At 35.9% G+C, this 26,324-nt stretch overlaps 1 protein-coding gene across 2 annotated transcripts in view; it reads right to left on the bottom strand.

Annotated features, from left to right (window-relative positions):
* Positions 1-26,324, bottom strand: part of MGAT4C (MGAT4 family member C) — a 495,362-nt gene that overhangs the window by 65,247 nt on the left and 403,791 nt on the right. The gene's annotated exons all lie outside the window — the stretch shown is intronic.

Below are 26,324 nucleotides of genomic sequence, written 5' to 3'. Positions count from 1 at the left end.
AAAATTTTTAATATTGAGCTGATTCCTGACATAGGCAATTTGATTAAAAGTCTCCATCAAGATTAGAGAGCATGTTTAACAACTATGACAACTGATTTTAGGTAGGAACAACAGTGAACCACTGTAAGGTTTGTTTGGAGCCAGTCTCTATATCTAATTATTTTCACATTGACGTTCACATGTCCATAGCTATAAGTATTGTTTCTATTGTTTGCTTTGCAACAACTATTTGCTAATGTATTTGAACCAAACTGTTCTGTGATCAACTTGAAGACAGGTATGAAGTTCATTTCAACTGTATGTTTTGCTAGCATACAGCAACATAAAATAGTGGAGTTTTTTGGTTATATCCCCAGACATTGATGTCAAGGGAAATTTTATCTGAATAAGGCAAATAGAATTAGATTCCTGAAAGACTTTTTTTTTTTTTTTTTTTTTTTTAATGCAGGTTATCAAATGAAGAAGCTTAATAGATGATCCATAATAAATTTGCATTGTAACGCATACAATTCTAGATGGGATTTTCTGTACTTTCTGAGTTTAGTCTATGGTTTACTACCTGTCAAGTTGTGACTTCTTTCAAAATGCCATGCATGTTAACTTGCCTTTCCCCAGATACAAAATATGGTAATTTTGACCTATTGTTAGGTAGTTTTAATAGTTTCTTCCAATTAAAATTTCCTCAGTTTTAACTTTTCTCCATAATTCTTGTACAATTGCACACTACTCCATTGCAACATTACATCTGCAGTGTGTAAGTAAATACAGTTCCATATTTTCATTAAGTAAAATTTCTCATTGTTTCTTTTTCTTGATGGCAACATGTCCTTCTTTTACTTTCTCTTTCTTCATAAAAAAACGGAATCAGAGAAGGAGGCTTCTTCCCCTGTCAGATTATCACTGCTATCAATAACATAAATGGAAGTTCATTACACAACCAGTGGCAACATTTCATGATATTCCTGCAAGTGAATTGCAATTGCTTCTCCACAGTCTTCTGGACACAATTCATGATCAACCAGGCTTGTCTTATTTTTTATGAGAAACCCTCAGGGCACAAATAGAAACATCAAAAAAGTAACCTGAATCCTTTCAGAGATCAAGAAGAGAAATAAACTAAGCAAGTCAATCTGCTGATTTCAGACACATGTCTTTATTGTGAAGTTGTAGCAGGGTTCATTTTCTCATTTAAATATTATAGTTCAGTAAAGGTTAGCTTTATTTTCACAGACAGCCTTAAAACAATCGAACAGAAAATTGCAACACTCATGGAAGAGTCTGACTGATGCTTATTTTGAAGCACAACTGTAAGGCAGATTCCTTCTTTTATAAAATTTCCTAGATTGGTAATGCTGGACTACCTCAGGGAAAAAAAAAAAAAAATCTGTCAACTGAAATAAACAGGCAGAGTTGTAGCAGGTTTTGACTATACATGCTTTTCTACCATTTCATTGTATAGCAGACTCAGGGTGACTTTAGAAGTAAATAAGCTAATTTACTCCTGCACATATAGTCTTAGTATGGAGAAAGCCCAGATGGGCCTAAAACACAGGCATATAAATTCAAGTCAGAGATCTGAGTCATGACAGTTGAACTCAAAACCATGGGAAAGCTAGTAAAGCTAGTGGTGTTCATTTAATGTAAATAAATTACATGTAATGCTGATATTCCTTGCATTCCAACCGTTTGATAACATTGACAGATTTTTTCTTCAAATGGCAAAAAAAGTAGGATATAGGTATTGTTTCCAAATTTATTATTCAAATGGTAAATTTCATGAAAGCAAAAATTAAAACATGACATTCTTTACATTGATTCAAAGGAATATTTTACCAAAGATTGCACAAGTTATCTTTCAGGGAATGGCCAAACTTGGGTGTGATGGTAGAAAAAGGGCCCTCCCTTTCAATATATTTGAATCCTCTCCTCTCAACATTCTTTGACATCATTTAGTAAAAGTTTTTTTCATTCAATTTTACTTGTGATATATTCTTATAAACATACACTTAGAACATGATTTCTCAATAAGTTCTTTTGGCTAACCAGAGCTGTATACAACTATACAACTGTATAATAATTACACAACTGTACAATGAGCTTATTAAAGCCTGAACAAAAAAAATTTAGAGCACTTCCTGGTTTTAGGCTATTTACCAGTGTTATACTGTATTGACCTATGTCAGAGCTGATCCAGCCTAAGCAGTAACTGTTCCAAGGACTAGACAAACAATCACCTGCTTGATTTTTGGGGGGAAAACTAATCAGAAAATGTCCATTCCCCCTTCTGTTCATATACTGCACTGTCAGAATAGGTAATGGGAAATATTCATGTTGATACCACGGAGAAGAATATTCCCTAAAGCACTTTAACCTTCTTTTATGAAAGCATATAAAAAAGACTTGACTCTTAGAGCTTTTTTTTTAAAGATGACTCTGTTTGAACCTTCCCAGAGCTATCATACTCACACTAATAACCTACTATCATACAAAAAAAAAAAAAATCAATAAAAAGCACAGACAAATAGAAAACAAAGTATCTATTGAATACTTACATAATTATCACTGAATGGCAATGCTAGACACCTGGGACTAACTGTATATTTCCACTCATTTTGTGTGCTGTTATTAATTGTTTTAAAATGTGAGTTTTCCACAAATTTTCCTTACTATAAAAATTTCAGACACAACAAAGTTGTAACTTCTGTTGAGCTCTTTAGTCATGAATCAGAATACAGATTACTTCATGAATGAAAGACCATTTATTATAGACAAGAATGCATTTTATAGGCATTGTAATTTTTTTTTTTTAAACTTTCACAGGAAGTTGCATTTACTTGCACTTTATTGCAGTGCTTATGGATTCAGCTGCAGTGAAGAAAAAAGGATTTTCTGGAAAGCTTGTAGGTAGACATTTTGATCATGGAAAAAATCTTATTTTAACGTAATTGTTTATTAAACAGTAACCAGCTCCAGTTACAGATATTTCAGGCTGCTTTTTTTTTTTTTTTAATAATTATTCTTGTATAGCTGCTTGCATTCATGCAATTTATTGCAAATTTAGTATAAAATTACACTAAATCCTAGTCCTGTTTAATTCTAATACACTGTTTAGCACTGAGTCTTGTTCTTTTTATTGAAACCCTATATCATTCCTAAAACCCATCAAGCTCATAGAGTTAGTAGAATTAATCAGTAGTTAATAGTTTTAATCAAGGAAGGAGTAAAATTTGTGCAAATGGTGATATTATATGTTTTCATGACCATTTCATATTCCCATCCTATGTGTTTCTCTTTGCAAGTGGTCTTCAGGACACCAGCCTCTTTTCATTATTCCACTAACAATGGAGTTCCAGTATAGGAAAAACAGGGTACTTTTAGATGTTATCTGACCATGTAAAGGAAAGTGAATTTTTACTCCACTTAAAACAGAAAATAAAATTAACTATCTCATGACACATCATTTTTTGTGGCAGCCAGGTGTCCTGTTACATATAGGTGTCATAAATGTAAGCTATATTCTACCTACCAGAAAAAAGATGGCAAATCATAGCCAAATATTATATTTGAAGAGCTGAAATAATTGTTATTGATCAAACTTCTTCATAATTTGAAGTTATTCTCATATAAAAAATGTACTGGGTTTAGCTCCTAGTGCACTTGGTTAAATTAAGTAAGAAACTATCAGGAAAATGTCCTTAGGGAGCACTATGGCTTCCTAGAATGCAGAGGGATCTCTCTGGGGCTGTAAAGATGATATTGAACATTTTTTATGACATAGCACTTCTAGTTGTTTCTGGAAAAAATGCCAGAGGTGAAGAAAGGCAAGGTCTAAGTAGCCCTTCAGCTAGTATAAATTCGCTAGAAACCATCTCAGCACTGGATCAAGCTAAAGAGTTGGAAAGTTTGGAAAAGTTGGAAGATGCCTTTACTGCTGTCTCTGTCTTTGTATGAGTGGCTCAAAGTATGTCTTTGGCACTGAGCAAAAATAGGGGCATATCTTCAGAACATATTTAATATTTTTATTAATTCTAAGTAAAAAGTACTCCTGTCCTGGGCGTAGTACTTTGGGTTAGAAATCTTTAATGATATGAATCACTGACCTTTACTGACCTAATTCTTTGGTGTTTCCTGATTCCAGAGCCTGAACGAAAATTGCAAGATTTTGTAATATGATCCCATCCAGCTTCTACATGAAACAGTAAAATTCTAATCCACAATGTTTTTATATATATATAAATAAAAATGTAAATAAAAGTATTATATTATTAAAATTTGTGTTGATGGTGTATCATGTAATACCTTTGCCCACTCAAAAATTCTGCTCAGTATTTCATGTACAATAATAAAACATCCCACAGCTCTCTGCTATAGTTTTCAGAGTCCTTTAGGAATAATGTCAAAGGGCATTACCATTTGATGGATGTCACTAGAACAATATTGTTCCTTTTTGACAGTGTTTAATGATTCAGGTCACTAGTCTAAACTCAGTGGCTTTGTCAAGTACACAAAAAAACCTTTCTTCAAAAAGAGTACAGAAATATGAGCTTTTTCTTTTCAAGGAAAATGTGAATCCATCTCAGACACTTAGTTTTCATACCTGCACAAGTGTATATGAAAATGAAGTAAACGTACAATAATCAATTCAAAATTGCTTTCTTTATTTGTGCTCATAAATGTTCTATAAAGGCAACAAGCAAATAATGCATTCAGGGGCATATAAAGAAGCCATCACAGAAAAAGGAAATGGATTCACTTCAGTTCTTTTATGAATTAATTTTTACTGAGGTTGCTTTTTAAGTAATTGAAAGCTGAACAGAGCTATATTAACAGTAAATGCTGTTATAATTATAGGCAGAGAGTTATCAAGATATTCCTTATAACTATTAGAAAGTCAACAACACCTAATTACAAAATTATCTTCTTTTTCTCTCTTAAATAGAAAAACATAAATGTTGCTTTCTAAAAATCAGTATTTTGACATTTGAGATCAGTGTCTTTTAATTTTTATGTTTTGAAGACCTAGCCAGTTTAAAATAATTTTGAGGCAGGTCTTTCCAAGAAATACCTTATTTTACAGTCATGAAAGATTAATCAAATATGTCTTTGTATGCAAATACTGTTAAAATGTTTAAGTGAAAGGGAATTTAAAAATTTTTTTCTCTCGAGTTTTAAGGATAAGTGGTTTTGCCATGTGACAGGTTGTCTTGTTAATGCCACAGAATACAGACCTCAGACAACACCGAGTGCTTGGGTTATAGCTCAGTCAGCTCCTTGGACGATGTAAATTACTGTACCTCTACTGAAGGCACCAGTGCTACATGTATCTACATCAGCTAAAGATCCAGACTTTAATATTCACCAGTCTGTCCTTCTTTTCAGGTGTCTCTACAAGCACTGCTGCATTCACCTCAGTTACAGGAATTCCATACAAATTCATATATAAAAAATAAAAAGTGTACTCCAAAATCCCATGAAATTGAGAATAATATTTTGTTTGCAAAAGAAGGTGTCTGTATGTAGATATTCACATGTGAAATAGAAATCAGCTCATTTGCACATTAGATACCTACTGTCAATTGAACTCAAGTATCTTTCCATCCATAATGCCACTAGGATTCTGGTCTCCTATCGGTTCTGCATTGTATTTGCATCAATGAGGATACTTCAGATAACTTAGAGCATCTAAAATGACACAAGATGCCTTCATGCATGGAACTGACCCATGTGCTTTTCCAACATAGTCAGTGGAGGTTAAAGAGCAGTTCAGCCCTCTGTAACATAGAAATTTAAGGTGGGATTCCAGAGTGTAAGTATTTAATGCCATTTTTGACACTTTGAGACATTTGAGTCATGCTTATGTGGCTAAAAGATACTACGTAAAACCTACAAACACCCATCCTTCTGAAATCAAGAGATGAATGAAGCTGAAAAGCATATCTCACTGTGTTTACAGTGACAACAGATGCATCTGGGAAACTTAATCTTGTGTTTAAATGGCTGATCAGCTAAACAGCTTTTGAGAATCTATTTGCAACATTGACAGTATTGACTAGATAAGTAGATATCCATTGGAGTCCTAATCTCTGAGCTAAATTTTACCCTGAGTGATGACAGTAATTTAGCCATTGTTTTTCCTCATCTCTTTGAAGTGCTACAAATTCTTTTTATACTGGATAATAGGGAAACTCCACAGCCATGCACAGTTCTCTGACTGTTGAACTTTATTTGCGATGTACATGAGCTGTAAACGTGTATGGGACCTCAACTAATCTGTTCTTGCACTACTTTGCTAATTCTCATCGCCAGGTTTGAGTTCTAATCTGAGGACAGGAATAACTGAGTAAGCAGTTTATGTGTGCTTTTTTTTCATTTGAAACAAACAAAACATTTTGAATACCCAGAAAATCGGCTGTTTTCATGGCTCAAACCAGAAAACCATAACATACACATAATAAGGGATTTAAGGCAGAGCGACCACATAGGCCTATTTTAGAAAGTGTTCCACTGGGGTGTGGCAAGCTCCCAGCCCTCTGTGTACTGCAGAATCAGGATTTAGTGTTTCTCATACTGAATGTTTCATGTTCATGTTTTTATAGCTGAGCTATGGCTTGGTAGCTACTAATAACTAGCAAACACAAAGTCAAATAGTCTTGTTAAAGGTAGTGTGTTCCATTTAAATAAGTAGTCTGTGGTTTGGTCTTATGGAAAACCAAGCAAACTGCATTCAAATTAACCCATCTATTTCCAAATGTACTTAACCCATCCATCAATGGCTAAAAAACATGAGCACGATGGACTCACTGTGTATTCTTTCATCTTCACAGATACGAACTTTACAAGTATGTAAGAAATATTGCATGAGGCTAGTGAAAGGTCAAGTAACATGAGTGTGAGAAGTTTTTGCTGGATTTTTTCTGACAAAGCGAAGTTTCACTAAAAAATAGTATTTCATTACTCCAGAACATTTTTTTCTAAACCTTCCATTGAATTTAAGGTAGTATTCTGAGATTTTGTGCATGTTCCTGACAAAACTGTCTTAGACTAAGGGATAATGGAGGATGCCTGTCAATGGCACAGGATTTTATGCATCCAGTGCAGAAACAAGCACCTTCAACACACCACAGCTGGTCTGTGGGAACAACATTCTCACATTCAAATTGTTAACAGCAGCAAGCCAGATTTAGAGGTTTAAGAAAATTAGCCAGCAGGGTCTAAGAAAATTCTAACATGCTGGAAATTTGGGATAAAATACCCTGTACGTAGCTTTAACCCACTTTGGACCCACCCTGCTCCCAAATATTTCTGGTATATCCAAAACTATGTTTTTCAGCTTGTCTAGGTGCAATACAGATTACATTAATTGAAATTTCACCAGAAATTTATATTTTTTTTTTTTTTTTTTAAAATCCCCTTTTCATATTATAAAAATACCCCCCTTTCCTTCAACCAAGAACGTACCTGAAGACAATAAAGTGCATGGATATTAAGGACCAATTTGTAAAAGCAAAATGAATTTTGTAATGGAAATCTTAAAGGCATTAATAATTGTTGACACAAATTACAGCATTTAAATATGTAACCAGATGACTGAACCTGAAAATTAACTATCTCAACAGTTACATGCAATTATTTGGTTTGCAATTATGTGTCCACACTGTTGATTCTGGAAATGACTGCAGGTGCAAAATTGAAGCCTGGGTTATGTCTCCTTTTAAAGTATGATCCTTAATATAATTTGCGTTTTAATACGCATTTGCAGCATATATTGTAATTGTTTCTCTAGCGCTGATATCTATGATGTGAATACATAACATCAGCAGCACAGATTGCATATTATAGCTCCAGAATACCAAGTGTATTTTAAAATGCCTATTGATTGGAAAGTAGTAATTTGTGTACGACGTGCAGAAGCTACTGAAGTGTTTTTGCATTTTTTTTGCATTGTAGTTTACTAGTTCATATCATGTATTATGCCTACTAAAATTAAGTTTAAAGAATATTGCAGAAAACCTAAAATTTAAGGTTCCACATTGGCTTTAAAATCTTTTTCCACCAACATGACTTATGTTTAAAGTGCAGCTTTTCATAAAACAGTTTTTATTTTAATGTTTTATTTATCTCTTTGTTATTTCTTAATCCATTGATAAAAACCTTGACGGTAAAAGGGTATTTTGTGAGGTCCAGTAACCATCAAAAATATTCCAACTCTCTCTTTCTCACCACTCTGCAAATACATCCATCTTACTACTTCTGTTTACTGCTGCTTTCACTGAGAACCTGGAGGAAAGCTTCAGAAGCTCTGTTTACAGCACTGCATGGTGGTAGGGCAATCAGAAACTGAAGAAAAGAAAACATTAAATTCTTTTTCACTCACTTTTCCATATCCTGGATGTGTACATCTGCAAGTAAATCTGGCCAAGCAACACATTTTCTCTTTTTTAATTGGAATGAGAAACAAAGTGAAATTATTCTTTTTTTTTCCTCATGCAAGTCTTAGTTTCTAGGAACATACGCAACAGTACACTCAGACCCACATCAATTTTTGGGTATTTGCAAACTGTTCTCTTTTCTGGGGGGCTGAGCCTATTATATTGACTGTGTGTCTAATCTATAACATCACTATTATTTCTAAATAGGTCATATTATTTTAAAAGTAAGACAGTGATCATCAATGCTGGATTGTAGATAACAGAACGAAGATATTCTTGACTGCTCATGTGCAATATGAGCATTCCTATGATGAATACTCAACTGACAAAGAAATATGGAAGGAAAATATATTAGTGGAAAGATAATAACTAATTAAGAAAGTTAGAAATTATGTCATGAAATGTTTGTCCTTTTCTTCAAATTGCTATTAAAAAATCGAACTAAAAAAAAAAAGAGGGCTTAGAAACTACAAATCCCTTCACCTTTAGTATTCATATTATTTTTCCTTTGGAACACTGACATTACTTATAGGACTAATTTTCTGAGTCAATTGATTATATTGAACAACAGAAAGATGAATATTTTCACTATTGCAATATTTTCAGTGCTACCACTAGGTACACTAGTCAAAGAAACATGTCCCATAACAGAGAACAAGTACTCAGTGTACAATTCCCAAATGGTATTTTAGTGAAAGTAAGAAGCAGTTCAATGTTTTGCTCAACTGATTCCATTGAAGCTCTTCTCAGTTGGAATTGGTTTTGGTCAGTTCAAATTTGAAAAAAAACTAAAATGAAAATTATATGAGAAGTATTTTCTAGAACATACATATATATGTATGTATGCATGTATGTATGTACGTATATAGTTTTGAAAAAAAAAGTGTTGTAGGAACTCGTTTCCACTTATGAATGATTGTAATAAAATATTTTTAAACAGCTTTCCTCCATAGGAATGTGTGAAGACTAAGACCTGATAATCCTAGATGTTTTTGGAAATTGCGGTATTCAGCCAGCTTTGTTCGTAACACAACTTGTATTATAAAGTACCACAGTCTAAAACAAATCCCATTTTTATCAGAGGAAGACCACAGCCTGCTTCCTATTACCAGACTTTATTCTACTTTGAAACACAGGAGATCACTGCTTCTTTTGCAGATACAGCATTTCTTTCAAAATTAAGCTTCTTTCCTCCTTAGCATTTCCATCAAGTTTTTTCTGTAATCCATAACATGCTTATAAACTGTGTCTTTACTATGTGGTATTTAATTCATATGATGTTGCATTACTGTCAATTTCTTACCAGTTTCCTGATTACTAGAGCCTAAATGCCCCCCAAATTATTTGTTAATAAACAGGGAAAATACCTAACAGTGCAATTGCTAACATGACAGATAAAACCAACCCAAATCCAGTGTAAAGAATAGGTCTCCATTTGGGGGAAATGTGCTGCAACTCTAATGACTGAGTTTTTGATGTGAATTTACAAAGGGAACAGGGTATTTCTTCTTAGGCTTGCACTGAAGATTAGCTTTTTATTTGTAAGGAAGAGTTGCTTTTGGAGTTTGTAATATGCCTCTTCAAGAGCTATCATGGCACTATCAAGTTTAGTTACAATTGAACTATCAAGGGATTAATTTCCTTGACATAAAGTTTAGTTCTAGTGGGTAAATATTAGAGTCTTGATCAGCTTGAAAAATCAGACAAACTGCAGTTGTAGTGAAAAAAAAAATCAATAAAGAACATTTTGGAAAAAAACCACTATAATGAACCGAATGGGTACACAGTTCCTTAATGAAAGGCAAACTAAACTTTTCATTTTAGTTTGACAGCTATATTGATGGAAAAATCTTTAATCCAATATAAGACTGTGTGGAGAAGGGATGCAAATGTGTATTTCCATTACACTTATGGCCATGTCTGCTACACACTTGCAGGGGGAGAGTAACTTTATAATCTACTAGTAACCTTATAAGAATTTTCAAAACCACTGTTACTAGGTGTCTCTGGACACTTACTAAGTGCCTTAAGGTTAGTTCTTCAAAAACACTTCAAGATGTAGACAGACATCCATTAAAATTTCTAAATTACCTCCTTGGATATTTTCTGGAGTATTCATCTGTGCCATTAATGTCTAAATAATTTGAAAATCTGTATGGTTCTAAATGGTGTAGAAGCTAAAGTCCTATTTGCCATATACAACCAAAATTTAACCAAACACTCTCTAATTGCTTACTTGGATAAATATCAGCAACGCGTACAGTATATAAACTAAGTATATAAATTGTCATTTAATCGTGGAAAAGTAGGAAAAATATTGAGGTAGGGAAGTTTTAAAAATGAAGTAGAAAAGTGAGGATATCTCAAATCCTGTTACTAATTATCAACATATGCAGGCTTACACTTACCAACAATAAGTAGACTTACCATTGAAAATAGGGCGCACTTTCATATCAGACATCACATCATGAATTCTGGGTGCTTGGTCACTGAATTCTGTTATTCAGTATTTTTATTCAGGTATCTCTAAAGGCTGATATTACCTCTATCTGCCAACATAACATGCAGCTATAACTCTAGTCAAGATAGATGAACACTTCTGAGATACGCCAAGCACCCTGCAGAATTTCAGCCGACTTAACTAAACTTTTAGTGATGAGTTTTATAAAAGCTTGGTTCACTTTTTATCACTATAGTTGCTGTCTGGGATCATTGAGACCACAGATACCAGACAACAGAAGAGAACTATTTCTTGCACTGCTTCCAGCATGATTTAAGGATGAAAGAATTTCAGAAAAGTTTCTTAAACTTATAATAGGAACAGAACAAATCCTACAAACTCTGTAAGATTATCTGGTCATTATGTTACTATGGAACAGAACAGAAAAAAATATGGTCACACAAAATGTACCAGTAATGAATTTTTGAAATATCCAAGGGCCAATAAGTAGAGGGAACCTAACCTATCTTCCTAAGCAGCTGATTTTGTCTTCTCTTCTTCTCATATCCAAAATGCATTTCTCCTAAAATCTTTCATGTTGCAGGCATTTAATATGTCTTCCTCTCATCAAGATACAGTGAAACACATTTTTAAATGTACCTCTCTCTATCTGATTTCATTTTCTATGCTATTCTGTATCTGAAGCTTTATTTATTTACTAGATATACATTTAGAACGATATCAGAAAGCATTATAATCTCAACATATAAAGAGCAAAATTAAATGACCACTTTAAAAAAAAACAAAACACCCCTCTAAAACATCCAGCATGTAACCCCGGAAGTTCCATCAGCTTTTAGATATCCTGATATCAGAAGAGGATCCTTAAAGGTAAACTACTGACATTAAAAAGAACAAATACTACTATTATCTGACCCTGCATACTAGCAAGTATGATTCGTGTAGCTCAGGTATGACCTGTCGTTTTATCAGTAGGGAGACAAATGTATTCCTTGATTGCATTTTTATATTTCTACCAGTTATGTTCCTAAAATGGAAAAAAGATTTTTGAAAAGCTATCTTTCAACCTCTAAAGTACCTAGTAAAGGAAATAAAGAAAATTCTGACAAGGAAAGTGGTTGGAGAGAAGTAATCAAGGTTCCTGAAAAATCACCTGTATTGATAACTTTATATAATTATAACTCAAAAATTCCTAATTCCTCCAGTCCTGCCTTCATGATGTATGTTTTTTTGTGGGGTTTTTTTTGTTTGTTTGTTTTGTTTTGTCTTGTTTTGTTGGGGTTTTGTTTGTTTGTTTTTGGGTTTTTTTTGTTTGGTTGGGGTTTTTTTTAATGCATTTAATGAATGTGTTTAGGCTTCTTTTTACATGATCTTAGGTAAGAGTTGGTTTTGGTACTCATGTGGTATATAGACAATTTTAAGAGGCACCAAATTCCTGAGATTAAGTAGTCATAAACCTTTCTCTGTCCAGTGGAGAGGAAGAAATAGCCATACACACTAATGCAAATAAAAGGCATGGTCTTTATCGCAGACAGAGTCTGCTTAATATGTTGCTAAACTCTAAGGGGGCTTAACTTGTGAATATCTAAGTATCTAAACAGACACAGAGCCACTGGGGATGATACTCATTCAGCTCAAGTATAGGAATAGGATTGCTTCTGCTACAGGTGGTTATGTTCCTTCACTGAAGAGTAATGCCTACTATCTGGGACATTGCCCAGGATGTGGCTGAAGGACAGTACAGCACTGCCCACCAAGCTCCAACCTGTGTCCTGGCAGAAGTGTACATCAGGTGCCTGTGTTCTGCAGCTGAGAGGAAGAACAGGCTAGACTCAGAGCTCAGCCCCATGTACAATTATCTCTAAAGATATGTATATAGGGAAGGTGAGAAAGTGACAAAACCATTACAAAAAATCTCTCATGTTGTTTTGATTTTTTTTTTTTTTCCAATTTTTAGTTCAGTGAGAGTTGAATACTTCTAGATGCCCAGAAATATGTTTTCTGATGTGTTAGACCCCAGTTCATTTTCTTGGAGGAAAAATTGAACAATTGTATGTTGCCTCAATTGTCTGTTGAAATGAAGAGTCTAGGAGTTCAAATGAACTTTTTTCGTGGTTGTACTTTTTAACATAGTAACATAGTTACAGCATATTTACAGCTGTCAGTTTATACTTTTTTTAAAAAAAGTATTGATGAAGCTATATATGATTATATAAGGCATGCATGATAATTAAACAACAGAGGCAAGTATCATTTTTTATGACACTGATGTGGTCATTACATTTTTATACATACACACACAACTTGCTACTGAAAAAATATGAAAATAAAATATGGTTTTGTACTGGGTCTAGCTGAGCTGGAATTGGTTTTCCCTTATAGCAGCCCTCATGGTGCTGTGTTTTATGCTGGGAGCTGGCAGGGTGTTGATAGCACCCTGGTGTTGTGGCTACTGCTGAGTGGTGCTTACACAGCACCAAGGCTCTTTCTGACATTTCCCCCCGCAGTGGGACAGGGTGGGCAAGATCTTGGGAGGGGACACAACCAGGACAGCTGACCCGAACTGACCAAAGGGATATTCCATACCATATGGCGTCTGCTCAGTATAAAGCTGGGAGAAAGGAGGAAGGGGGTGGGGTCACCCTTGGTCCTCCGAGGCAACCACTACGCGTATGGGAGCCCTGCTTCCTGAGAAGGCCCGACGTCGCCTGTTCATGGGAAGGAGAGAATAAATCTGTTTTCTTTTTGGCTTCCGCGTGCGGACCTTGCTTTGCTTTTGCTTTTGCTTTGCTGACATTAAAACTGCTGTTGTTTTACCCACAGGGGTTGGGTTTTTTTGCTATCTTATTTTCTTTTCTCCTTTTTGTCCTGTTGAGAAAAAAAAAGGGGGGGGGGGGGGGGGGGAAGTGATAGAGCGACTTGGAGGGTACCTGGCATTTAGCCAAGGTCAAACCACCACAGGTTTATACAAAAAAAATCCATGCATTTTTGTATTCAGACAATCCTTTTTGGAATTAAGTTTCAGTTATGTCTCAGTAATGACTATTTTCTTTTATTGCTTAGTTTTGGAAATCAAAAATCAGGTACAAATGGACAAAGTTTTCCTAAAGTGGGTCAACAAGTGGGTTGCTATGGGAAACTGAGATGCTGAAAAATCTCTGTACTTTCACTGCTTGAGGAAAATACTAGTTGCTTTTGTTTGATTTTCATGTGGCTTCTCCTGAAGTGACATACTTTAAATTACATTATATTTTTCAAGACAAGATGCCTGACAAAGGTTATAAATATATATCCTTTATTTCTATAGAAAAAATGATAAAATGAAGGATTGATGTTTGGAAAACAATGATTTTAAAAAACATTTCAGCTACTACTAGCTATAAATGAAAAGTATATTGGAAATATATTTGGATATTTATCTTATCTATTTAAAATGTTTCTCTTTCTTCTACATAATGGCTTGTAGCAATGCGGGGTTACAAGGTCCATTACCTTATATGACAACAACTACCTTTACAGGCAGTAGAAGTGGAATACCAACATCCCTTAGAAAGTGCTTGTTAACTTCTTTTCTCTTCTACCCACCCTGCCCAGAGCATGGTGGAGAAAAGAGGGAAGGATAATTGCAAGAATAATGGCATCAGTTAACTTCATAGATTGTTATGTTATTTTAAAAGTTTTGTTTTGTAGAGCTTATACTGTATCTTCCAACACTTCATGAAGTGAAGGTGCCGGTCTTTGCTAATAATCTATTTTGCTATTTTTTTCTAATATTTCAAGGTTTGAAAAGGAATTCTGTTTTAAATTACTGACAGTGACAATGTTATGGATGTACATCCGATGTCCTTATGTACATTATAAATTACATTAGAGACCAGTTTATTGATGTCTTACACCACAGAGATGTTATCTGCTAACAGATTTGCTTTAGATATATTCTCTCTCTTGGTGCATTCTGAACTAGATTCTTGCTAGAACATGAATACTTTGAATTTAGACTTTATTATAGACATTTGCCTCTATACATTGACCTGCCTGCAAGCATGTTAGTACAACCCCTTGCTCCGAAGGCAGTCATATTGCTGGGAAGGGCAAAGTAGGAACTTTTATATAATTTCTGGACAAGCTGTTCTGGTCACCTGCCTGCAGGCTTAAGCTGTCTGGAAGTACCTGCATATTGACTGCTCTGGGAAGTTATTTTAAGAATCAAATTACATTTGCTTTTATGTAGCTTCAGAGTTCTCCCCAAGTCTGAACTGATCCTTCACAGTAGAAGTTTTTATTTACTGCCTTCCAAGAACAGTACAACTTTAAGATTCCCTCAACATTTAATAAGAAAAATACCCCAGATACTGTATACTAAATACACGGTTACAGGGAACTGATCAGAGTGCAGTCAATGAGTACAAGTATGCATAGTACATAAACTATATCAAGGTTTTTGTTCAGACAATACATTTGGATCAGTGACTGTTCTTCCTACTTGTGCTACCTACCCTTAGAGCAAAAATCAGCAAGTCACTTTGGCAATATACATTTGTATTTTGAATCATCCGTTAGATTGCCTTGAAATGTTAGCCTTGCTTTCTGCCACCCCCCACCCGCCCCACCCAACATGGATTTCAGCCTGTATGGATTATACATTTAGGTTTTCTGTAACCCAGAGGGCTACAGCCCTATGAAGAAGAATTAGGGTCACTATAACTAGTATCAGTACCTTTTTTTTGTTACGGGAAAAATAATTCTAATGATATTTTACATGAAAAAAATTATTTGATATATAAGCAGCCTTGCTTTCTTACAGACACATAGATCAAGAAAAATTATGTGACCATGACACTAGACTTTTGCTCTAATTAGTGTTTATGAATTCAATGAAAGCAGATAAGAGGTGTTTGAAAACCTCAAAATTTCCCCTATTAGGCACAGATGAAATCTGTTGTTGTTTCCTTGCATTTCAGATGCATTAATGAAAGTAATAATAGTTGCAGACCCCATGCCAATTTGCTATATAGTCACGATTTGTCCTTTCACAAAAGAAAATCAGAAAACTGCTGAGTATTATAGATATTAATGGTTGTTAGAAAAGTGTAATAAAGGGCTTCTCTTCTAAAGCATTCCCAGGCTTTTATGTCATTATTCATGAATGACTAATGCATTCAGAGGACAGTAGCTCTGATATCCAAGGAAGCAATGATGAGCAGCAGGAAAGAAAGGTGCAAGGAAAGCAGTTTTTCATAGAATACAAATACCAGGGCTGTGTGTAATATGTGAATTGAACAGAAGCGAAAATGAATTATTTTTCATGAATGTTAAGAGTAACACATCATTTGGAAAGAGAAGTAGGTCAAACCTGTACAGTGGTTGAAATATCTGAGGGTGAGAGTGGGGTAGGGATTGGAACAGAAAGAAAAGTAAAACTAGACCAGACAAGAGCAGACCAGACTAGAATTTAGTAACTAGCAAAATAACATACAATAAATACAGTAACATACAATTCTTATATTTTGAGGTATTTTGATGGCATTTCTTATTTAAGCTCTCAATAAAATTACATTATTTTTACACAGTAATTAACAGTGTTTTAGCAACATATTACAACAGAAGACATGAGCATCAGTAACTAGAACAGAAAAGAAACTGTTAAATCAAGTATATTGCATGATTTATTAGCTAGCCAGTTGTTCAAGTGTATTTTTCTTTTTAAATCACCAAATATATTCTAAAAGATATAGCCCCCATTCATTACTATGAAATAGCTGGGAAATGGTGTTGAAATAAGCAGTTGTGTATCAGTGATTGCTGTATTCCATTAAGCATGATGATTTTTCTTTTCTTCTTTTTCTTCACCTACTATACTATCTTGGTGTATCAGAATCCGGGTTTGAGCAAATGCTGGACAAAGCCGCCAGGAATCTTTGCATTGACTTTGAAGGATTTTGAAGTGGACTTTTTATAAGAAAGAGTGCTCCAGAAGCAGGAAGCATCCAGTTCACTCTGAAGACTCTCATAGTGTTTTTAGAGTGTTTATAGCTTTCAGTACAGAAATTCCACTTGTGCTAACTATTAAGGATTTAAGTGAAACTTGAACAGAACATCTTAGTGCCAGCTGTGGGGCAGGATACATTTCACACTGAAAATTCAATCAGAAAATATTTTTTTTTTTAGTTATTGGGGAAGCTGACCAAATTTAAAGAAATAAATTAGTGTATTTTATAACTGTGCTGGGTTTGTGTGGTAGGGTTTTTGGTAGTGGGAGAGGGGGCTACAGCAGTGGTCCCCTGTGAGAATCTTCTTGAAAGCTCCCCCATCTCCAAGTTGTACCCGCCTTTGGCCAAGGCTGAGCCAATTAGTGACAGTGGCTGTACCTCTGTGATACTGTATTTAAGAAGGGGAACCTGGGAGGAGTTGTGAGAAGGAGTTGTGAGGAGGACACCTATGTGAACACCAAGGTCAGTGGAAGGTAGAAGGAGGAATGGGGGAAGGTGCACTGGAGCAGAGAGCCCCCCTGTATGCCATGGTGAGATGGCAGGGCTGCCCTCCTGCCACCCATGGATGTCTATGGTGGAGCAGATATCAATTTGCAGCCTGTGGGGGACCCCTGCTGGGAGAGATGATGGCGCCTGAAGAAGGCTGGGACCCTGTGGGAAGAAAACCCCGCTGTTGTAGTTTAGCGCTGGGAAGACTGCAACATGTGAGGGTGACCCACGCCAGAGCATCTTGGGAAGAATGCATCCTGTGGGGAAGACTCACAATGGAGAAAGTTTGTGGAGGACTGTCTCCTGTGAGAGGGGAACTACATGGAACAGGGGAGTACTTCCCCCTCCCTTGGAGGAAGGAACGGCAGACTGACCCAAAACCCTGTTTTGCTGATTAAGAATACCAATTAAACTCAGACACCAGAGTGAAAAGAGCAGGTGTATTTTACTGGTGATAACCAAATAATATAACAGTGTAATACAGAAAACATGCAGTAAGAAAAGCAAGAATAAGGCACTTAAAACAAACAAACAGGGTAATGCATCAAATCATTACTACATGAGAGGGAAAATAGTGATTAAGAAAGATGCATCACCACTTGCATACGTTACCATCATCCAGACCTGCAGTCGCTGGGGAGCCCCGGTTACAGTGAGGATCTGGAGAGCCTGTCCCGGCAAGTGGGAAATCCTACGCGGTGCGTCCACCCGTAGGTGAGGCATCCAAAGTCCCTGCAAGCGGGTCCAGCCTTATATACCAAAAATCAGCAAGGCAGAATAACTGGCACCTTTGTTTTGAGCAGAAACATCTGCTTTCATTGTCCTGTTGGATTCCATCCGAGGCCTGGCCAGGGCTCAGGGGGGAGAACCAAGGGAGTTTCTAACAAGGCCGAACACTTGGGTTCTCAGCTTTGAACAAGGCTGAGCAAGGAAAGCTGGATACATTCTCTCAGCATTTCATCCTCACTACTAATTATATTCTGTCTAAGCTACATCTTTCACTAGCGAGCATATATACTTTGTTAATGACTACATGCTAAGTTAGCAGCTTCGGCTCAGGGCCTGTTGTTCAGGCTTCAGTACTTCAACACTTTAGCACCTTTTACATCAGCATAAGTGGGTTGTTATAATTTAGTACAATACCTACTAGCACAATGGTTATCAGTTATAAAATATACAGGATTCATTTATAGGTCAACTCTGGCTTGGGCCTGTTGTCCAAGCCTTAGCACTTCAAACCCCAGTTCCCTGCCCCCGTGCAGCTGGGGGGAGGAGGTAAAAATATCGGGAACAAAACCAAGCCTGGGAAGAAGGGAGGGAGGGGGGCAGGTGTTTTTAAGATGTGGTAAGGCTTCTCACTGTCCCACTCTGTCTGTTAAGTGTTGGTTTTGTTAATGTTTGAATTAAATTGATGTTCTTTTTTCTTCCCCTGATGAGTCTGTCTCTTGCCTGTGATGGCATGGTAATGGGTAAGCCACCCCTCCCTGACCTTATTTCATTCCTGAGCCTTTTTGATTAATTTTCTCCTTCCCAATGCTGGAGGGGAAGGGATGAGTGAATGGCTGTGATGCTCAGTTGCCCTCTGGGCTCAAACCATGACAATAACAAAGGAATGGGAGGTAACACACATTTTTTTATTAATCAACCATTTATAGGTTTGCACAGTGAACCAAATATTAAAGAATATTTTATAGTGTATAGTTATCTGCTACATTATATTAGACTCCTTAAAATATTCAGGATTCTACCCCAAATTAAGATGCTTATATTCAGGTATCTATACAGAGGTAGTTAAATGTGAGCCACATGCCCATCTGTGGAGAAACTGGGCATGGTTCACCTCCTTAAAAATGGGTGTCTCTTGGCTTTTAGGACTTGGTGAGGTATCTGAGACATCCTCAAAGCACTGGTGTGATAGACAGTAAACTGTTTGTTCATCAAATTTCATTGAAGATACTGGGAGTTCGTGACATGTTATTCCATAAACTATGTTGGCCTAAGCTTAATCTTAACTATTACACTGTGTAACGACTAACTGACTGTAAGTGCTTATCTAAGTTGAAATGCTGAAGCAAGGACTCCTACTAGGCAAAAGACTGAAAAGAGGGAGAAAGGGAAGAAGGACAAAGGGGAGAAAGACAAAGGGAAGAAAAAAGAAAAAAAAAAAAAAAAAAAAAAAAGGGGGTAGTGTCTATATTCTGTAAGATATAAACAAAGACTTTGTGAGCCACTCTCAGGAAAGTAGGAAATACGAGAAGCTGGTGACGTGAGGAAGACCCGGATGGAGCGACCCCCTAGCTGCAAAGTGCGCAGACGCAGGATACACCTCTCAGAGAGACCCGATAACGGAAGGCGGAGGATATAAAAAAGACGGACCCTCGGGAAGTGGGCGCGCGCCGTTGGTGGAGCAGGGACTCCCCGGCCGCCCAGCGCTGTTTTGCTTATTGCCGCTTGCTAAAATAAATAATTGAAATTTAATTTGTCCTAACTTGCATCATTTTGGCAAGATAGTCTATAACACTGGCAGATCGAGACCTGTGTTTTTATGAAACAGCAACTGCATGTTAAGCTGAATACTCTAGAGCAAACTCTGAGTTTGGAAAACTCGGTAGAACTCCCCATTTCAAAGGGCTAAATCTGTACTGGTTTTGTTTAATCTTATCTTACTTCTGCGATCAGATGAGACATAAATTTTATTATAAATAATTTCAAGTTAAAAACTAGTACTAATTTTCAAATTCTTTGTAATAATTTTTTCTTCTGCCTTTCTTTTTGCTGACACATGAAAGAGTATGTAAAAGTCAAGATTTCAGAGAGGTCTGCCCGCCCATCCAGACTCTTTATTTCAACTCACAACCTTCTTTTAGCATTTATAATTCTATTTATTAATGTAATAAACATAAGATATACAAGAGCCTTAGTCAAAGGATGTCTACGTTAAAGTAGCCCAAGGGACAGACTTTCAAAATTGGGCTTTATCATCACAAGATACACCAAATAACACAAAATCAAAATAAGACTTTGTCCATGTGGGTCTGTATGTGTGTTTGAGACAAATTTAAGTCAAAATTATGTATCTCTGTTTTAATGTATGTTGGATAATTAAAATTCTTTTCTAGGATATTAGGATTCTTTTCTAGGAAAAAAAACAAAACAAAACAAAACAAAACAAAGAGAAAGAAACCTAACAAAAAAATCCCTTTAAAATTAAATAGAAATAAAACAACACACTGGCTATTAACCTTCATTTATTAAAAATTTCTAGGATTAAAAGTCATACTTAGTTACATGAAATAACGTTTCTTAGAATTTTTTTGTTTAGTTCTTAACCTAAACTTATTTAAAGTGATATGTGTATTTGGGTATCTGGAATCCATTTACTTGTATCATTATGGTTGTTATCAGATTAAACAGATAATATGAAGAATACTTGAGAAACACAGTTTATAATGAACCTTTTTTCCCATTAGTTAGAAGAATCTTTGTTACATTTTATTAAAAATATGAAAATAGTTATTTTCTTTTAGCATACTGACAAAGTACAAGGAAGGCTAGAACAAATATACATAATGCTTAAGTTTTCACATTCTGTCAGATTCATATTCATATGTGGAAAGAAAGTTCATACATGTCTTTCAAAAAGACACTTTCTAATTAAATATTACTGAAGGTTAAAAAATTGTATGGAAGACATGAAAACATTTCCATAAACATTATGCAAAACCATCCAATATTATTCATGTGAGCTTCTGAATGTATTTTCTTCAGTCATCTTTCATTCTTTTTTTAAAGCATTTTCCCCAATACATTTCACTGATAGTTTATCAGAGAGCAAAGTTTAAAGCTGAAGGTACAAATCTCTGAACAACCAATCTGCAGACAGTCACTATGGGTGAAATCAGAGATGGAAAATTGCTGGCCATCAGGAAATTGTATTGTCGGTACAGGGTGCAACATAAACATTGTGCTATGTGTTGCTTAATAAAAAGTTTATTGGACAAGGAAGGAATTATTTGGCATAACGTTTAGTACTGGGATCATACATACAACAAAATGGCTGCCTTTCCTGTCTAGTCCAAGAACACACAAATGTAAGGGACAAAAGTTGAAGACATCTTCAGTAGGAAACTTGTTTACTAGGAAGAAGGAAATTTACACTCAGTGCTGAAAAGTTTCTTTGCATTTAAAATTTTAAGTTCAACCAAGGAATCCAGGTCTTTAGAGTATGACACAAATCTACTAAAATCAGTGAAAACTTTCAGGTAAGGCTATCGGGACTGAATTCTACCTTCAGATATATCTTGAAATACAGTGGTAAATTTTTTTTTGGTACAGCTGGTGGAGGTAGAAGTAGCATTAAGGTGGAAAAGGTATTTGAGGCAGAGGACTACCTGGAAGGTCTGTTGACTAGACGCTCTGGAGATGTGCTGAACTAGTGCAAGCTTGTTGTGCATTGTCTTGGCTTGCTATTGGATTCCACCCCAGACACTGCTCATGTAAATGTTGCCTGGTTTTTGTTTCTACAATCTGCTAATTTCTACAGTGACATCAATGAGTTATGTTTTAAATCAAGTGTGAAAAGAAGAATGTAGACAGTAAGACAGGAGAAATTTATAATGGTTTAAGGAGGGAAATAACACTAACGTGAAGTATTTTGGGATATATCTGTGATTAAATAGTCAAAGACTATTTTCTTTTGGGGATCTAGAAGCCTTTACATTTTCTTTGGTTTAATTAGCCTTTGATGTTAGCTGTTTCCTTAGTCTTTCTGAAACATTGAGTTTTAGGGAGTTCTGTGAGGAGCAGGGAGTTGGACTTGATGATCATTGTGGATCCCTTCCAACTTGAGATATTCTATGATTCTATGATTTTCTAAGCCTGATGCTCCTTTTCATAGGTAAAACTGAGTAGTAAAGATTCTCAGATGCAGTACTGATTTGACACTATTGTAATACTGGACTGCTGAATATTCAGACCCTTTTAAAGTTTAAATTTCAGTTATAATTGAGGCAAGCAAACATAAGTTGTTATGGTTAAAGAAAAAAAAAAAAAAGGTCAGTTTTAATTTAGATACCATAAAACATATGTAGTTTTAAGGGAAAAAAATTACATCCTTCTCCCTAACCTCGTTTCTTCATCACTCTTTTGAGTGTATGTTGGAGTCTCTTATTTTCATGACTTTACATTTAAATAACGAAGATGTAGCAACTATATTGTATGTTGATTTCCACAACCATCAAGAGTTTTTTATTTTTCAGAGCTGTCTATTTACCACACTGTTCTGCTGATGGAATGACTGACACATTTCTGTTAAGGTTTTATTTGGTTTCATTTTATAAAGGTTTTTTTGGTGGTGGTGGTTTTTTTACTCCTATAGTAGAGTAAGTGGTGGTAATCAGTCTACATAGACTCTAGTCTGAGAGACATTTCTTATCACAGAAGTCATCACATGGTGATGAGAAGCTGCTGTGGCACAGGAATTTCACTGCTGTTTAGAATCAGAATTATGTATATTTGCTGTATGAAACTAAAACCACTACATTATTAATACCAGTAAATACCACATATTGATGTTCAAATGGGACTATTCTGGTTATATATTACACATCCTCTCAAAGCTGTCACATCGATGATGTACTCTATAACACTAATAGCTGCTACTCCAATGATGTATACCAAATGGCATCACTCCAGCTAAATATTTCATCATGGCAACAGAATTTGTGCTAAAATACTTCAACGGTATGGTTGTAAATATAATATACATGCACAGACCAATCATTCTGTGATGTGCTACAGAATTATTTACCCTGTATGTGCTTGTGTGTATGTGTATGTGAGCACACACACCTGTAATCAGATAGTTTTCTGCATTCACGCTATGCATATTGCTCTTGATTATTAACAGCCTAATGCCAAATTCTCTTAAGGTTAATACCTTTAACAGAGCCAAAATCTCTTACCATATCTTTGCCCTGAATTTTCCTGATTGTATGTCTTTATGACTTCAGAAAACCACTTTTCCATACCTGGGGTCTCACTCTAATATCATGGGCTATCCATTATAAGTGTTCCACTTCATCAGTTGTCCTTTCTTCACTATTTCCCTTATCTTCTCTCTTGTATCTGCGATTGCTCTTTCTCTTTAGCTCTTTCAAACCCACCAAGTGTCAAAGCTGCATTTCACTATTCAGACCTATCCCTAGTATTTAACAATATTCAATGACCAGCTAAGTAACAACCCAGACCAAAATGAAAAAGAGCCAAAAATCACAAAAACCCCAAACCAAAACAATATAAAAAACCACACACCAACAAAGATCAGAAGAAATGAGCTGAAATACTGTCACGTTCCACACTTACACTCCCCTGGGTCAGGAGTCATGGCTTGATAGAAGTGCTCCAGTTAAACCCCACTCACTCTTCCCTCCCAGTTACACTGGGTGATTATCTGGAAATGCTACTACTTTCTCCCTAGGATTCTTCCTCAAAAATATGGGAAGCAACATGGAAACAGAGTAAAGTTTACATGTAGAGACCATTCATAGGATAATTCAGGCAGCAGGGGACCTCAGGAGGTCTCTAGTCCAAACCACTGCTCAAAGAAAGGCCAGGTCTGAGATCAGACCAGGCTGCTTAGGGCTGTATCCAGCTGGGTGTTGACTGCTCACCTGTCTGTGCAACCTGTTCCATTGCTTGATAGGAAAAGTGTTTCTCCTCACATTCAGTCAGAGCCTTCCTTTTATCATTTATGTCTTTTGTCCTCCCACCACACACCACTAAAAGGCTCTGTTTTCTTAGCCAACTCTATGGAGAGCCACTGTTACATTCCCTGAAAGCCTTCTTCTCTCCAGGCTGAACCAGCTTCAGTCCCTCAGCTTCTCCTCCCAGGTCAGGTGCTTCAACTGCATGACTGTCTTGGTGTCTTCACTGAACTTGCTTCAGTCTGCAAACATTTTTCTTGTATTGAGGGGGCCCCAAAACTGGACACAGTTTTATATATTAAATCTAATGAATCCTCATTAAAAGAGGATAATAAAGCCAGTCCAGGATACCATTAGCCTTTTTTGCTATCAGAACATACTACTGGCTCATATTCAGCTTGCTGTCTGCCACAACGCCCAAGGCCTTTTCAGCAGAGCTGCTCCCCAGCCAGTCCGTCCTGGTCAGTCCTATTCTCTATCACTGGAAACTTTTATTCCTTCCCAGGCAGAGGACTTGCCATTTTTCTCTCCTCTGATCCTGACACACAAGCTCTCAACCAGTCTTACAGAGGAGCTCCACGCATCCTATCTGCTCCTTCATTCAGAAAGCATCTCTCTATTAGATGACACTAAGCACTGGAGGATCCCAGCTTCTGCCACAATTGCGCCCTCCCTTCTGATAATTCACATCAAAAGCTTTCTAGTCCTTTTCAATGTTCCATCCTCCCTTCCCCTGAGGAAGAACACTGGAGAAATGTTCTTCAATTAAAAAATGGACCAGTCTAGCTTTTGTCACTCTAACTGCATGCCCTGCTGAATCATGTTGTTGGCATTCAGTTTTTCATAGAACTACTGCAGTTTTTCTTAGATCTTTTTAAAGTATCATTTTTTTCTGCTGTTTCAAAAAAATTATGATATTTTAAGAAGCATATAGTTGTCTTATTTTCTACTTAGTGAGTGATGAGGTTTCATTTCTTCTAGATAATGACATTGTAACAGCTAAATGTCTGTAGCATTATAATGGTCTTTTTCTAATTTAAAAATTATCTGCAGGCTTATACAAGTTAATTTCCCCTATAATCATGCTTTCTTATTAAATTATTAGTAATAAATAGTACTCAGATATTGAAACTGTCAAAATTACTGACATCTACAGTAGCCAATTACTGTAAGCAGTAGAGAACAGATCAGTGGGTATTACAAATCATGCTCATTCTGTCCTGTTATCCCTTTTTATAAGATAGGTATATATAAAGAATTATTTTATTGATTGCACTGAGGCAAGATGTCTTGCAGTGTTTTTTACATCATATTTTTTTAGAACTTCAAGATCTTTATGTTTTCTTTCAGGATTTCACAAGACAAAATTAGCGTGCAAAACATTAAGTTTGGTTTATCCTTTCTTGCCTTACATAATTTATCAAGAATGCTGTAAAATATTAAGCTTTTTCATTCTCATTAACTATTAAGATTATTCAAACGTTTTCCTCCTGCTCACAAATCAGATTAGCATCTGAAAATGTTAGCCCAAAGCTTATATTTGTATCTGTCTTATGTTTCTGTAATTGCAGTTTTTGTGACTTAAAGATTTCTATTTTTTGTCTTCGGCAAATTCACTTATGTTTGATAGTGTCTCTTCTTTACATTGAGACTCATACAAACCACTCCCAAATCATTTCTTTCTGTCTTCTTTTTCTTCACCAAACCACAAAATATTGCCTTTTGAGATATCTTACTAGTGTATTTTTTTGGTGTCTTTTTTATTTTCACATTCTTCACGATGTGACTGATTCTGAAAGCATGCAGTTTGCAATTCATTTTACAGACAGGAAGCTGTAGAATTGTATCCTCAAATCATCCCCTGTTCTTCATTTTCATGGTCCCTGATGTCTCTTTCCAGTATATGCCTGAACATGTCATACAAGATACCAACAATGTCTGAAATCTACATAGCAGTCTTCTAAACCCTTACTTTCAGCTTGATATTCCTGTCTATATTTTAGCTTTCACAAGGGTTCTGAATTGTACCTGCAACTCATCTGTTTTCCTTACCTCTCTGTCATAGCAAATATATTTTTAACAGTCGTCTTCTATGTCAGTGGTCTGAGTGTAAACATTCCCTGAGGTTCCTCTTGTTCTGGATATTACTCTTGATGTCAGGAATCAGTAAGTGCATGATTAAGCTGATTGATAGCAACTAATATCCTACCTCATTTAGGATTGCTGATAAGCACTAGGTTTATGAAACACA

The sequence above is a fragment of the Strix aluco genome, chromosome 5, assembly GCF_031877795.1.
Source record: "Strix aluco isolate bStrAlu1 chromosome 5, bStrAlu1.hap1, whole genome shotgun sequence".
NCBI classification, from domain to species: Eukaryota; Metazoa; Chordata; class Aves; order Strigiformes; family Strigidae; genus Strix; species Strix aluco.
This window is presented reverse-complemented; position numbering and strand designations above follow the sequence as displayed.